Below are 14,304 nucleotides of genomic sequence, written 5' to 3'. Positions count from 1 at the left end.
CCAAAAGGTTATTGTGGTGATACTGCTCAGTTTCAAGAAAGGGAAAACTCTCGATCCGTGGGATATCGGCACAGAAGTTCTGTGCCGCTCATCATATTTTACTCAACATTTGTACTAAAGAAGCTTGGTGAGTGGAGGTCGAGCCAGAGTCGTGGAACACCACGAGAGCGGTAATCTAAGAAAAATCTGACACAAAATCCGCTAACAAGTAAGGCTTATACGACTATTACCCTTACTAATACTCTGCCATGAATGTGGTACTCGACGTAGCAGCAACGACAATTATAATCGTTATTGGAGACGCATTAGATAATATTTTGTGACCTGTGTTGTTCATCCGACTGAGACGAATACAGGTCTGGTCGCTCCGTTCGTAGCTTCCGCGATCGTTATGAGGGGCGTTTCGTATGGTGACGAGCCTCTAGTAGTCGTTCCTGTGAAGTCAAGAGTCGTCCTTGAGAGTAAAACCTGTAGTTTTGTGGAGAGTATGAAGTTGTGTGAAGGAAGCAAACCGACGACTGGAGCTCTCAAAAGTAGCTCGAGATCAAAAACTTAAGGTAGGCAACATCTCTATAGCTGGCAAGATGACCTGCAGATACTTTGGGGTTCAAATAGATTAAAAACGTGGAGGAATCCGTATCAGCAGAAGCGGAGAAGGTGTCTAACAGGATGCAGAAGATTATAACTACAGGTACTGCAAACTTCAGGCTACCACTGTCCGCCACTACGGCGCACAAAGCCACATTCTCAGTGACATTCAGTTTTGAGTCGAGCGAAATAGGATAGGGTTGTGTGAATGTGACACTTTTTGAATGTTTCTAAACGATTTTTGTGATTCCCAGAATACGTTCCACTTCGTACAAGCTAAGGTAAGGAATCACAGAAAATTCACGGCAGGTAACTGATGTCGGACTCACCAACAGCGAGTAGCGTAAAAAAAAAAAAAGAAAAAAAGTAACTGAGTTTAGTGCTTCACACTCTTAAGGGTCTACGGCCAAGGTGCATCTTCTGACAGGACTCACCCTTATCCCACTCAGCCTGAATGACTCAGTCTCAGGCAGAGAGGGGCCGGCGAATATGGAGACCAAGGATCTCCAGAGCACATTGTTTTCCATTAAGCATTGCTTAACAGATTTACGTAAAATATTGTGCGTCCACCACATCTACAGCTGTAAGAGACTCCAACAGTTGTGCGTAGTTAACGAGCTAGCGAACAAAGTCTTCAGTAAACTGCTGATAACAGTAAGGTACGGTACCGCCGCGGTCTTCTGGGGTACTATGTTTGCAGATGAAAAGCAAGCGACAGATAGTGTAAAACGTTCTGCACTCAGTAGAATATTGCTCAAGTGCATACAAAGAACCGTAGCGCTAATGGTCTTTTGCTTATCTGCTTCGTGGCACAATGAAAGAAAAACAATGAAATATATCAGTGGGAAAGTACTCAATGAGCAAAGGTGGAATGATCATCGATATCTAGACAGAAAATTACGGTAACTATTTTTGAAGGCGGAATATTCTTTTATTCTTTAATCTTCTTAGAATCGCCGTGGACAAATGGCAGCCCGTTCTTGCTCAAGACAAACGGAAACTAAACGAAGGCAAACTTTGGTAAAAGAGAGCCGTGCGTGAAGTGTTCAACAAATTCAAAAGTAAAATTCTGTTACCGACTTGACAATAAATTTTAAAAAGTTTTGATCTGATGTTAAATCTGTAAACGGATCGAAGCCATCTTTCACGACATTCTGCTACCATAATGGCACGGAAACGGAGGACGACACATAAAAGGCCGAAATACTTGTAAAAGTCTTTTTACAGAACAGTTTCATGGAGGAAGATATCACTGTAGTGCTTCGCACGAACTACAACATGACTGATACCGAAGTAGGAAAGCAACTGAAATCGCTCAACACAGGGAGAGCCACTGGACTTGATGGGATGCGGTATGATTCTACACAAAATATGTGATCGAACTTGACCGAAATCTAACAGCAATGATCCAAAAATCTCTTGAGGAGCGAAGCGTTGCTGGTAATTGGAATAAAGCACATGTCGTTTGCGTTTTCAGGGACGGTCGTCGATCAGACGCACAAAACTATGTGCCTACATCTCTGACGTCGATAAGCCGCAGAACTGTGAAACATGCTTTACGCTCGCTTATTATGACATCTCTGGAGACCAAAAATTACTGCGAAGTAATTAACATGGGGTCTGGAAATAACGATCGTGTGAAATCGTGCTCGCTCTGTTCGTTCACGAGACCAGAAGGCGGTAGATACCAGAACCCAGATAGATGCCATGTGCCTTGTCTTCCATAGGACATTCGGTAGAGTTCCGCACTGCCGCCTAACGAACAAAATACGACCGTATGGATGTCAGACAACTGAGTGATTGGAATGAAGAGTTTCTAATGGAAGAACACAGTATGTTATTCTCAATGGAGAGAAGTCTTCAGACATAAAACTATACTTGGGCGTATCACAAGGGAGTGTTATGGGTCCATTCCTTTTCACAATAGATACAACCGACATAAGTAGACAGCATCAAAAGTTTCATGAGGCTTTTCGCGGATGATGCTGTTGCACACAGAGAAGTCGCAACTCTAGGAAATCTTAGCGAATTGCAGGAAGACCTGAGGAAAATCTTTACTTGGTGCAAGATGTGGCAATTGGTCCTCAACGTAAACAAGTGGAACATATTGCGAATACATACCTAGAAAGATCCTTTATTGTATGGTTACACAATTGCGGAAGAATCATCGTAAGCACTTACATCTACAAAATATCAAGGAGTTTGCGTACGAAGCGATTTAAAGTAGAATGGCCACACAAAACTAACCGCAGGAAAGGCAGATCCCTGACTGACATTAAATGGAAAAACCCTCAGAAAATGTAATCCATCAACATGAGAGGTGGCATGCCTTTACAATGCACACAGTGACTTGCTCTCTCTCATATTTATATCTTACTCTGAGTAATTCGATTTGGGGAAGTATAGCCGAGTATTGTCATTACAAGGATAGTATTGAGAACTCAGAAGATACGAATATTTTCCTCTCTTATTGCATGCGGTGAAAAGTTGCTATTCCTTCACACGCGGACTTCTCACGCAGCGTCTCTCGTCAGCCGGGTGGTCCGGTGACAGGCGGGTTCTGCTGATCTTACAGTGATTGTGTGGCGAGCCTTCTTCGTCTCCCTCAGAGGCGCATTTGTGTTGCTAGGAAGTCTTTAGTCTGGAACAACTAGACCAGGATAATTTGTTTCGGTCTATACTCGCGACGTTATAATCACCACGACGGGACATCGAAGCAACCAGCCATCGCCTCCGGTACGGCAGATCGTGTCCTTGCAGTTAAGAAGACAGCTTGGTAATGTATGTCCGCAGCACCGGCGGATTAGGGAATTTTGCTGTGTGATAGTCAGAGCTCAGCAGAGCGCGACTGTTCCCGTCTTGGTTCTGTCTTGGGTGTTCATTGTCTGAGTTCTCACTACTGTAGCAGCAATTAATGTTGGCTTGGCTGGATGTTTGTCTTAAGATTTCAGTTGCAAGGAATTGGCTCCACATACCACTTGGTCATAAAAGCTAGTTTATAGGCAACTTCACCGTCGCAGCATTTATTTGAGTATCGAATTTGACGTATTGTAAATGTTTCATGTGTTTTGTTTATTATTTTGAGTTTAGTCACAATAAATCAAATTGTTATTTTGGACAGAACTTTCACTCTGTAGATCGGTAGAGCAACCCTTTCATTTCCCACTACGTTAATGAAACTTTCCTTTATCAAATTAATTTCTATCAAATTAAATTATTGCAGGTGCCAAACTCTTTTCTACTCCACTTACAGGGTCGATTACAGTCAGTTCGCATTTATTCTTAATCCATATGCAACAGCAAAAGTCGGAGTTAGAAAAGGGGGGCATAGAGCATCATTTCCACATGAAGATTCTAGAAGAATTTAGTGTTAAATACACTGCTAGCCCCGGCACCTCGCAAACAAAGCAGGTGGCATACAAAAGCCTCCTTTGACGAATACTTTAATACTGCTCGTCAGTATGGGATCCGTACGAGATAGGTTTGACAGAAGAAACAGCGAAAGTCCAAAGAAGAGCAGCACGTTTCATTACAGGTTCATTTAGTAAGCACGAGAGATTCACATAGATGATCAATCATCTACAGTGCCAGACGCTGCAACAGATGCGTCCTTCATCATGGGGTGACTTACTGTTGAAATTCAGAGAGTTTACATTCCCAGAAGAGCCAACAGATATAATGCTTCCTCCGACGTATATCTCGCGAAAAGACCATGGTGATAAAATGACAGAGATTTTAACTCACACAGAAGCTTACCACCAGTCGTTCTTCTCGCGAACCATTCGCAACTGGAACAGAAAAGCGAGGAAGTGACAGTGATACACAAAGTACCACACGCCACAAGGTGGTTTTCCGAGTATAGATGTAGATGTAGAAGACGGTAGTGATTTACATTATATTTATCTTTATTGATGAGTAGGCAGGGCCGCATGTTGTCAAGGTTGTTTCGACTACACTGCAGAAGTTTCGCTGGGAAGTACTCGGATATCCTCATATCTCCCCAGGCGATCTCTACATTCTACCTGAAAAAAGACATTCTCGGCCGTCGATTTGCTTCGCACAAAGATGTGCCCGCCTGGGTACAATCATGGTTCTGTTCTATGAAGGCATCGATCATCTTGTTTCACACTGATGTAAATGTATTAACAGCTATGGCACTTACTTTTGAAATAAAAGTTTTCATTTTACCATCTGTCTCGTACTCATTCTACTGCACCATGTACAATATAAACCTGAACGCAAAAAACTGGGTACCATTATCTTTAATAGAGAATGTGGATTTATCTACCGGGATGCAATGCCCTGAAACGTTGTACATAATTATTAATCATGCCCTTATCCTTTAGATCAGTTGTTTATTAAGGGAACTCCCTGGATAGTTAATTTTGCATTTCATGATTTCAGTTTCGTCCAAGATATTAAGCGTCAGATTTTGAGCTTACACATGCAAGATCTCCTAATATTTCAGGAATATCCTGTAAGCTACGTAGGGTTATTGAACGCTAGATGAGGAGATAAGGCTGACTTGGGATTATTCACTGCACCATGCTCTTTATATCTGATACAGGTGCTTCTGCCCGTTTGGCCCACGTATCTGTAATCACTTTACGGGCACTTAATCTAATAAACACCTGCACTGGCGTGGGGATGAACCTGTCGTTCCTCGGGCGTGCAAGCTGTTGTCCATTGTTTTTGGTGATAAAGTACGCAATTATGACATTTAAGATTCCCAGCCTCCTACCCACCATATCCGCGATTGCTCCGTAATAAGGTATTCTACAATATCTTCTCATCATCCACCTACTGCCTAGGGAGGGAGCTACTCTTTAATCCCTCTTTTTGCTACGACCCTGCATCAACTTCATGTTTAAAGCGTTAATAGTCCCACAGGATAAACTTTCACCTGGGCGAAATATCTAATGCTGTTAAGCTCTCTCTTCGCTGCTTTATTACTCAACTGAAATTCCTGCACTCTATGAAGCACTGCTCTGAACACAGCGTGTTTATGAGACGTGGGCAAGCAGAAGAATTACGTATCAGACTATCTGTTGTAGTGGGTTTCCGATAAATATCGACAGCAATTTTTTCTTCGTTTAGGAAGATGTTAAAATCAAAATAAGCTACTCACCGTCCCGTGATAATTCGACAGTAAATTTAATAATACGACGTTACCTTTTAAGCGCCTTTTACGTTTCATCTAAGTGGTCCTTGCTGCCATAAGAAATCAGAATTAGATCGCCAATATGCCGCTTATAGACTAAGATCTTGTCCTTAAACAGCGGTTGCGCATTAAAGAATCTTTGTTCTGAAAGGTACTTGTTGACTTGTTACGATTTATGGTAGTACAAATCGTTGGGGACGTCTGGGGGCTATAACTGACAAAACTTGTGAATAGGTGTCAACTATTCGTTCCTGGCCTCTCTGAGTATCTCAGTGTCTTCCCTCATAAGACATCCCAACCTGTTGTGCTATAATTTTGAATCTTTGGTTAACAATAAGTACAATGGCCGTACGGATTTTATCCACAGAAAATGAATCATTTGAGCCCTGAAATCAAGAGAAAGGTCTTAACTGAACCCTACTCTAGGTTACGGTAACTCCGTACAGTCTTAAGATGACGATTACTAGATCTTTGCATGCAATTGGTACCTTTCTGGTCTGTACTACCGATTACAGCTACGTGGGACGGGGAAACTGGTAAATTTTAAAGAAACATTGCCACTACAACATTTATTGACATTCTCTTGACCAGTTGACATGACTTTTAATAATAAAAAAATGGAAACTAACTTCGTCTAATTGTCCCGTATGCCTTCGCAACTGTGTGAAAATTAAGTGGGAAGATGATCAGCGTGCGACCTACTCTTTGCAGTGAGAAAAGGTATACTACATTGGAGGTGGCGTTAATCATGCAAACATGGAACATGCTCCGTTAAAGGAAACATAGGAAACGAAAGCGAACATTGATACTATACCAAAGAAAGCTACAGAACATGTACGAAATAAACTGAGGGAGGTAAGTCAGAGTTCCACAAATAAACTTCAGTAGTTAATAAGAGGATAGATCATTCCGGAGCCAAGGAGCCAAGTCTTTCTGAAAGAACACATTGGGCACTCACTCCAAGTGGAAAGGTGATTTAAATTGTCTCATTATTTAACTATTCTTCAAAAGAAGAAAGATTAAATACTGACGACGCAACCAATTACTAGCCGGCCACTGTGGCCGATCAGTTCTAGGCGCCTCAGTCCGGAACCGCGCTGCTGCTACGGTCGCAGGTTCGAATCCTGCCTCGGGCACGGATGTGTGTGATGTCCTTAGGTTAGCTAGGTTTAAGGAGTTCTAAGTCTAGGGGACTGATGACCTCAGATGTTAAGTCTCATAGTGCTTAGAGCCATTTGAACCATTTGCGCTGCCAATTACTCTGGGGTCCACAACTCGTCTGTAACCATACTCACAATTACATGTTCCTAACCATTTCAGCGTTCAGGTTGGAGCAGCTCCGTACAGCAGCAACCTCTGCAGTCTTCCGTCTCTCTCCTAGTGCATCCGACAAATCTCTGATTTGTACTGCGCCCAAAGTTCATCTGAGAACCTCAGCACTTAATGTACTTCCGGTTACTCTCGGCTGTTAAGTGATCACGCCGTGCAACGAAATTATTCTTCATAATCTCTGTAAATTCTGAAAGCAGTGTGACTGAACTTTATACAATTACACGAATATCTGACTGCACTTTCAGCAACCCCAAAGCTATCACGAGTACACTATCCGCATCCCAGAACTGAAACGACTGTCATCCTCACGTCCCCAAAGCTTTTTACTTTCTCTCCAGTGACCAAGAAAGCGTCTTGTCCGCATTTTTTCGCAGTCCTCACCGATCACTCATGTGTCACACTTTTCTGCGTGACGGTACAGATGAATCAGACTATGACAAGAGCGCATAGGATTACACCTTATTTGCCGCCATTCTGCAGAGGGAAAGCTACCAAAAGCTTCTAGAAGCCTCTCCGGATGAATCTGACGAGCCAATGAAATGTCTGTCCTGAAAATTTGGTGGGACTGTCCGTTTGTACATTGGAGCACTCGAGTCATGTAGGCTGCATAGGAATGTGCCGCTGACCACTCCTACGTTTTTTCTAGCGCGTCCATCCCACTATTGTGCCACGAAAGCTAACGGAATCTCCCTGTGCTCCGTCACCAAGGCAGAGTGGAAATTCGTCCTAAAACTCAGCTTAACTTACATTCTCATGCACTACACCGAACCAGAACAGAGTTCAAATTTGCTGATCGGAAACGTCACTTAAAAATAAAAAATAAAACGAAATTTACCCTGACGCTTCCTCTGGGCACCGATATTGCTCCATAGAATTGAAAACAGGCAAAAAATAATATGATATCAAGTTAAATTAACCGATCATAGAGTCAGTGAACGAGGTACGAAAACAAAATACGTCTTACAATTCAAAATACACCATGTAAATGTTGGCAAGGCAGTGGCTATAGCGGATCTCGTGGCCAACCATATTTTTTTTGTAAATATATTCCACAAAATTTGAAATAATTAAAGTTCGGGAATACCGATAACAATTTCATAGGCTCATTAGTGCAGTTAGATTCGATATTACTGTGACCCAGAGAATTATCATCGATGACGCTAAGAACTTCACGAATTGGGAAGTTCAAATACATACTTTCCACATAAAAGGACGCTATTATCACTGATTTCGGTGTATTAAGTGCCTGAAGATGCTCTATAACTTGCTACCGATTTATCTATATACGATTCTAGAAGAAAAGACGCGGGTTGATGATCTCGTTAACTAGTCAGCTGATGTCTCAGGCTATCATTGATATCAATTATAGGTCTTACAGGGGCATGTTGTTTATGTATTTTTCGCTATCCCCTTTCTGGGGTTCATCGGGAGCAGACTCGTTTTTTGGGACTGAGCAAATATCAATGTTACGCTTAAAAACTTTTTTCATTTCCACCTTCTATTTGCTAGTAGGATAAAATTGAACCCATTCTGCTCCAATACCTGAAATAAACTCCTCCAGTTTCTGTTTATTTTCTGCATGAAACAACACCACAGTAGTTTTAACCCTATCTACCTGAACATTGAGGGCCTATTTTCAGTTAGTTTCTTGTTTATAATTTTAGCATCCCATTGGTTATCGTTGCTGTTTGTGGAACACTTATTCCCCTTACGCTGATGAACTAAGGTCTTATTGAACCTAACTGTGACATAATTTTTTTGGCAGGGTTCAAGCTTACCTGCTCTAAGACCACTGTTGTGTGAGCTATTAAACACTCTGCTTGTTTCTGTGTGATTACTTCTGGAATCTTAAATGAAAGCTCCTTATCTAGCAAACTGAATTCCTGGCCCACAGACTAAATATTAGTATAATTTTGTACCCTGAGCTAAAATTCAGAAGGAGAGACAATGGAAATCGACACTTTTTGTGTAGAATCTTTTGCCCAGCTTCCAGTTCCCCGAAACTTGCACTCAGTCTTGACCTGTAACTATTGCTTTAACAGAAAGCTATACTAATGATGTGACTCTGAAGGTATAATAAGATAACGACATTTTGTTTCGAAGTACCTTTAAACGTACAATCACTTCAGCTGAGAATCAACAGTTTTTCCTAGAAATTTTGTATTTGATATGTAGTCTAGAGAGGTATTATCTACTTTTAATTGAACAGTGCTATTTTACCTCTTCAAAAATTTTGTGTTTGATATGGAATACAGAGAGATATCATCTACTTTTTATATATTAGTGTTACGTCTATAAAAATGAGAGAAGACGTAAGACACAAGTGCAAACAAAACGAAAAGTGGGAAGAAAAATGTACGAAACACAAAAACATGCATAGGTTTCATAAACAGAGTTGTAATGCGACCTCCATGTGACTAGATGAGAGGAAACACCGATGCCAATTAAAAACAAGAAGAACTGTAAGTAATCACTCATTTACATAAAAAGCGAGAAGTGAATTGTTTTATAATGTACGAATAATACATATCAAAACAAATGTGTGTCATAATTGTATCATAACTGATCCCACTGATGATGCCTTAAGGTGCAAAAAGGCGAAACGCGTCTTGGAAAATAAAACACAGTACAGAAAGAGAAGGCGATTTTTACTTACAAAACAAATATTTCTGTGCTTGCTACTGAGGATGGCCACGCAAACAAAGTCATTATTTTATCTCTACAAAATGAAATTCACCACATTTGTTTTCATTAGGTTCAAAAGTGTGTGTGTGTACGTCTGGGATCTCTTCCAAAACCCCTGTATCGATTTCAACCAAACTTGGCACAGAAACAGCAGGGTTGACGGGTATCAGCACTATGGGGCTTATAACATCGTAGTGCCTGTAGGAGTAGAGATGTGGACAAATATGTGTTATGCTCATAAATTTTTTTGTCATCACACTATTGGTTTCACTCTATAATGACAGATCTGAATACGGTCATTATAGACCGAAACAGGTAGTCTGAAGGAAAAAAAAAATGTGACCATAGACTTGAAGTAAAGAAATTTATTTATTCCCGTCCATGTCGCAGCTTTTTCCCAGGCCATGGTCTATAGGTTGCCTTGCATGACAGACATTTTGTGTGACCACAGTAGCGGCCTGCCAAATCAACCTGCTTTGCAGAGCAGCCTTCATGTTGTCATAGGCAAGAAACTGTTTACTGGGCCCCAACATGTAGGCTGCCCTACATGAGAGCCACGTTGTATTGGAGTAGCATTGGTCTTCTTTATCGACCTGCCAAATAAATTATTTTCAAGTACATGATGTGTAGCCAGCCCTCCACGAGAGGGTTGTTGTGGGAGCAGTGTCACCCTACTTTATTGAATTGTATTACAGGGGCTAACTGTGCCAACGTTTGGGGACAGGTTGAGATGAATAGAGAAGGGGATGAGCACAGCGAGGGAGACAGAGAGAGGGGGGGATGGAAAGATGGGTGAGGCAGATAGAAGATGTAGAATGGTGTGGACAGGTGGAAAAGGATGAGGGAGAGGCGGACATGGAAAGAGACCAGGGAAGGATGATATGATCAGATGGAGGGGAAGGGAGATATGGTGAGACAGAGTGGATAGAGGAAACGGATAATTATACCATAAAATTCAAGCCCACAGCTAAGCACGCAGATGTTCACTCTATCTCACCTATCCGTGAGACCTGACCCAAGCTTTGACCAGGAGGAAATCTAATGTTTCCAAATAGACGTGGAACAGTGACAAACTTTAGATGAGTTTACAGTTATCGCTGCTCGAATCGCTGTGGACACGCTTTGTGACCATATCTCATGGGGAGTCATGCACCATATCCGCGTTCACAAACCATCGGCCCATAATTTCCTGGGATTACGTGACCTGTGTGTGTGTATGTAGACATCTGGTGCCGTAGACCACTATAAACGTACCAAGAACTCGTTAAATCCATGACACGAATAACCACTGCTGTATTGTGTTCCAAATCTGGACCAACACGCTTCTAAGCAGCTGGTCATAATGATTTAGTTCATTAGCTTAAATAAGAGTAGGTTGAAGTTTAAGAGATTAATCAGGAAGAATCAATACGCAGAGAGGTAGGATACGGAAATGTTAAGGAATGATGAGATACGCATGAACTTCTCTAAGGCCATAGATACAGAAATAACAAATAGCTCAGTAGGCAAAACAGTTGAAGAGAAAAGGACGTCTCGAAAAAGGCAATCACAGAAGCTCGAAAAAAAAACCATAGGTACAAATAAGGTAACTGCGGAGAAACTATGAATAATAGAAGAAATACTTCAGTTGATCGATGAAAGAAGAAAGTACAAAGAATTTCAGATAAATTCAGGAATGCAGAAACACAAGTCGCTGAGAATGAAATAACTAGGAAGTTCACGGAAGCTAAGACGAAATGGCTGAGAGAATCATCTTTATTCCTACATCTGTAATAAGCACACTAGAAAAAAATTGGTCACCTCCCGGACACATTATACTGATACCGTGTAACAGAAAATCTGGCCTTTGTAACAACTTCAATTCAGTGAGGAAGAGAAGCGACAAATTTCTTCAGGTAGGCCGAAGTCACTTAGCAATGTGAAGAAATCGGAAAGGAAATGATTCTCGGAAGGACTGACTCAGCATATATGCAAGTCAAAACCACCTTCTGTGAAATTAATAGTATGGGTGATAACATTAAGAATACAGCGAGAATTCCAATGTTAAATGCAGAGGAGATAGCGGTTAGGTGGAAAGAGTACATTGAAGGCCTCTATGAGAGCGAAGATTTGTCTGATGTGATAGAAGTAGGAGTCGATTTAGAAGAGGTAGGGGGTCCAGTATTAGAATCGAAAATTAAGGGAGATTTCGAGGACTTAAGATCAAGTAAGGCAGGAGGGATAGATAACATTTCATCAGAATTTCTAAAATCATTGGAGGAAGTGGCAACAAAACGACTGTTCACACTGGTGTGTGGAATGTATGAGTCTGGCGACATACCATCTGACTTTCGGAAAAAGTCATCCACACAATTTCGAAGACTGCAAGTGCTGACAAGTGCGAGAATTATCGCATAATCAGCTTAGCAGCTCATACATCTAAGTTGCTGACAAGAATTACATGCAGAAGAACGAAATAGAAAATTGAGGTTGTATTAGATGACGACCAGTTTCGCTTTATGAAGGATAAAGGCACCAGAGAGGCAATTCTGACGTTGCGGTTGATAACCAAAGCAAGACTAACGAAGAATCAAGACATGTTCATAGGATTTGTCGACTGGAAAAGGCGTTCGACAACGTAGAATGGTGCAAGATGTTCGAAATTCTGCGAAAAATAGCGGTAAGCTATAGGGAGAAAGGGGTAATATTCAATATGTACATCAGCCAAGAGATGAGTAATAAGTGTGGACGACCAAGAACGAAGTGCTCGTATTAAAAATGGTGTAAGGCAGGAATGTAGTCTTTTGCCCTTACTGTTCAATCTGCACATCGATGATGTAATGGTGGAACGACATTTCTATCCAGAGTGAAAGTGAAGAAGTATTACATGATCTCCTAAATGGAGTAAACAGTCTAATGAGCGCAGAATATGGATTGAGAGTAAATCGTAGAAAGACGAAAGTAATGAGAAGTAGCGGAAAACAGAACACCGAGAAACTTAACATCAGGATTGATGGTCACGATGAAGATGAAGTTAAGGAATCCTACTACCTAGGCAGTTAAATAACCAATGACGGACGGAGCAAGAAGGAGAGCAAAAGCAGACTAAAACTGGCAAAAAGGTCGTTCCTGGCCAAGAGAAGTCTATTAGTATCAAACATAGAAGAAATTTCTGAGAATGAACGTTTGGAGCACAGCATTGTATGGTAGTGAAACATGAAAGGAATAAGCGGAAAACACTGACAAGGAGAAAGGACAAGATGATACGACATCTGTTAAGACAGCAGGAATGATTTCTATGGTAGTAGAGGGAGCTTTAAAGGGGAAAAACTGTAGAGGAAGACAGAGGTTGGAATACATCCAGAAAATAATTGAGTACGTAGGTTGCAAATGCTGCTCTGAGATGCAGAAGTTGACACAGGAGAGGAATTCATGGTGGGGCCGCATCAAACCAGTCTGAAGACTGACGACTCAAAAAAAAGTTTAAGTAAAATGTCGGATCCTATTTTGGGTTTATTAAGGCTGCAATGCAAGCTTACAGAATCAGGCCCTCGTCAACATGAATATCAGAACTTCTAGGTTTCAGATTCAGTGTATAAAACTGATTTTCAGGTTGTATGTTACATAGATTGCAACAATGGTCGCATAGCAACTGATAATATCATTATATACAGTTTAAATATTATGTGTAACAGAAATATATCATTCCAGCCCAGCTCTTCCAGTGTCTGCCACCAACGATGCCAAATCCAGTGATAATGTGACAGCTGCTCCTCTTGAAGACATTAATAGTACGGTATTCAATATGTCGCAAACGGCATATTTATATAAAAATCGACGGTGAAATTCACGATGACGATGACAGTACCTTTGCGCCAAGAAAAATTGGCGGTAAACTGAAATTTTGGCAGGAAAATTGGGAACAAATCCGTAACTTAAATCGAATTTAATTGGCGGGCAAATTCATTCAGACACCAAGAACCGTCCAATGGACTAAATTTACAATAACGTAAAAAATGACAGTTTTCTAACATCCTCTGTCTTCGCTGATTTGAGCGTCTTCCCTCAAGTATGCGTCTACATGAGAAAAGTCGTTGATTTCTGTATGCACCTCCGTGCTTTTGCCTAACTTCGCACTTTTGCAACTTTTACTGCTTGCAAATGGTGCACAAATGGTTCAAAAAATGGCTCTGAGCACTATGCGACTCAACTTCTGAGGTCATCAGTCGCCTAGAACTTAGAACTAATTAAACCTAACTAATCTAAGGACATCACACACATCCATGCCCGAGGCAGGATTCGAACCTGCGACCGTAGCGCCTAGAACCGCACGGCCGCTCCGGCTGGCTACACAATTGGACTGAGTTACATATGCGTATGAGATTGATCACAACTTTTGAACCCAAGACGTCCCAATATTTAACAATTTTGATAGTTGTACAGTTTCCATCATTTTTATTATTTTGATCTTTTTGCCCTTCTTATGTATATATTGCACAAGTGTTTCCATGTTCGAGTTCTGATAAGGGTAAATTTTCAAATTTTCACCATTTTTAGAA

The sequence above is a fragment of the Schistocerca piceifrons genome, chromosome 1, assembly GCF_021461385.2.
Source record: "Schistocerca piceifrons isolate TAMUIC-IGC-003096 chromosome 1, iqSchPice1.1, whole genome shotgun sequence".
In the NCBI taxonomy this organism is placed as follows: Eukaryota; Metazoa; Arthropoda; class Insecta; order Orthoptera; family Acrididae; genus Schistocerca; species Schistocerca piceifrons.
Note: the sequence above shows the minus strand (reverse complement) of the source record.